The following is a 2,790-nucleotide window of genomic DNA, read 5'->3' on the forward strand; positions in this document are numbered from 1 at the left end:
CGCCACCCCCCGACCGCCACCAGCCGACCGCCACCAGCCGACCGCCACAAGGCGACAGCCACCATCCCCAAGCGCCACCCCCGACCGCCACCCCCCGACCGCCACCAGCCGACCGCCACCAGCCGACCGCCACAAGGCGACAGCCACCATCCCCAAGCGCCACCCCCGACCGCCACCAGCCGACCGCCACCAGCCGACCGCCACCAGCCGACCGCCACAAGGCGACAGCCACCATCCCCAAGCGCCACCCCCGACCGCCACCCCCCGACCGCCACCAGCCGACCGCCACCAGCCGACCGCCACAAGGCGACAGCCACCATCCCCAAGCGCCACCCCCGACCGCCACCAGCCGACCGCCACCAGCCGACCGCCACAAGGCGACAGCCACCATCCCCAAGCGCCACCCCCGACCGCCACCAGCCGACCGCCACCAGCCGACCGCCACCAGCCGACCGCCACAAGGCGACAGCCACCATCCCCAAGCGCCACCCCCGACCGCCACCCCCCGACCGCCACCAGCCGACCGCCACCAGCCGACCGCCACAAGGCGACAGCCACCATCCCCAAGCGCCACCCCCGACCGCCACCCCCCGACCGCCACCAGCCGACCGCCACCAGCCGACCGCCACAAGGCGACAGCCACCATCCCCAAGCGCCATCCCCGACCGCCACAAGGCGACCGCCACCAGCCGACCGCCACCAGCCGACAGCCACCATCCCCAAGCGCCATCCCCAAGCGCCACCAGCCGACCGCCACCAGCCGACAGCCACCATCCCCAAGCGCCATCCCCAAGCGCCACCCCCGACCGCCACCAGCCGACCGCCACCAGCCGACCGCCACCGGCCGACCGCCACCGGCCGTTCGCGGTGTGCGCCGCCGTTCCCCAAGCACCCTCCGGGACGAAGCCGGAGCCAGAGAATAGCAGCGGCCGTGCGTAAAAGCTGCGGCCGGGCCTCGCGGAGGGTCCCCGGGCAGCGAGCTGCCGAGCCCCGGCCTCCAGCTTCCACCAGGTAATAGGACCGGGCGCGCGCAAAAGCTGCGGCCGGGCCTGGCGGAAGGTCCTCGGGCATCCAGCGAGATCACACGGCCCCCACCGGAGGCGGCTAGCGCCTCCGTAGAGTAGTGCCGGCCCGCGGAAGCGGCCGCCCGTCAGCCTGCGTTGCCGCTGGTCGAAAAATGCACAAAGTGCCAAACCCCATTCATTTACAACGGCGTGTCCGCCAGAGGGCGCACTTCCCCCGGCGGACCAGCCGGCGGCTCCTCCGTGAAAGCCTATCCGCCTGGCGGTGGCTCCGGGCCGGCCTGGATTCCGGACCGCCACCGCTCACTCGCGGGACCCTAATCGGCCCGCGGACCAGCCGGCGGGACCTCCGTGAAAGCCTATCCGCCTGGCGGTGCCTCCTGGCCGGCCTGGATTCCGGACCGCCACCGCTCACTCGCGGGACCCTAATCGGCCCGCGGACCAGCCGGCGGATCCTCCGTGAAAGCCTATCCGCCTTCGCCGGTTCCCCGGCCGGCCACGGGTGGCGAGAATCCGGCCTCCTCGCCCGGAGCGCGCTTCGACTTGGGCGAAAAATGCACCAAGTGCCAAACCCCATTCATTTACAACGGCGTGTCCGCCAGAGGGCGCACTTCCTCCGGCCGGCGGGGCTCGTTAGAGAGCGCGTCCGCCTTGGCCGGTTCCCCGGCCGGCCACGGGTGGCGAGAATCCGGCCTCCTCGCCCGGAGCGCGCTTCGACTTGGGCGAAAAATGCACTAAGTGCCAAACCCCATTCATTTACAACGGCGTGTCCGCCAGAGGGCGCACTTCCTCCGGCCGGCGGGGCTCGTTAGAGAGCGCGTCCGCTTTCGCCGGTTCCCCGGTCGGCCGCGAACGGCGAAAAGCCGGCCTCTTCCCCCGGAGCCCGGTGGGCGAATTTTTTTTTTTTTTTTTTTTTTTTTTTTCAAAGTGCCAACGGCTCTCGCGCCGCGCTGCGTCCGCCTTCGCCGGTTCCCCGGTCGGCCCGAACGAGCGAAAATTCGGCCTCTTGCCCCGGAGCCCGGTCGGCGAATTATTTATTTATTTATTTATTTATTTATTTATTTTTCCAAAGTGCCAACGGCTCTCGCGCCGCGATGCGTCCGCCTTCGCCGGTTCCCCGGTCGGCCACGAACGGCCAAAAATCGGCCTCTCCCCCCGGAGCCCGGTCGGCGAATTATTATTTATTTATTTATTTATTTATTTATTTTTCCAAAGTGCCAACGGCTCTCGCGCCGCGATGCGTCCGCCTTCGCCGGTTCCCCGGTCGGCCACGAAGTATTGCGCATGATTATACGCGATGTTAATATTTATTTAATTATTAAATAAATACATACATGTGTTTATTAATGATATACGCGATGTTAATATTTATTTAATTATTACCTATATTATGAATAAACTAACGGTGATTTTACACGATTTGACTACATACGTGACCGTGATATAGTGCCGAGGGCTCCCGCGCCGTCACGCGTCCGCCTTGGCACGGGTCGCCCGCGGCAGCGAGCGTTCGGCTCGCGGGGGTCCGCGGGGTGTTATTAGGGAGTGCGGCAGCCGTGCCGAGGCTCCGGCCGGCCGCCGGAAGTCCCGCGGGGGAGCGTCGGAGCTCCGCGAGGCCGGCCGGGGAGCCTCTTAGTCATCGCCCGCGCTCGCGGTGGTCCCGGTCGCTTAAAGTGCCACGGGAGGCGTAGCGATGCGAGTGAGTGTGCGCAAAGTGCGAGAGGCGGTGCATTTACGCGCCGTGTCCGCGAGAGGGAGGCAATTCCCC

This window comes from Syngnathus scovelli, unplaced genomic scaffold (genome assembly GCF_024217435.2).
Source record: "Syngnathus scovelli strain Florida unplaced genomic scaffold, RoL_Ssco_1.2 HiC_scaffold_116, whole genome shotgun sequence".
In the NCBI taxonomy this organism is placed as follows: domain Eukaryota; kingdom Metazoa; phylum Chordata; class Actinopteri; order Syngnathiformes; family Syngnathidae; genus Syngnathus; species Syngnathus scovelli.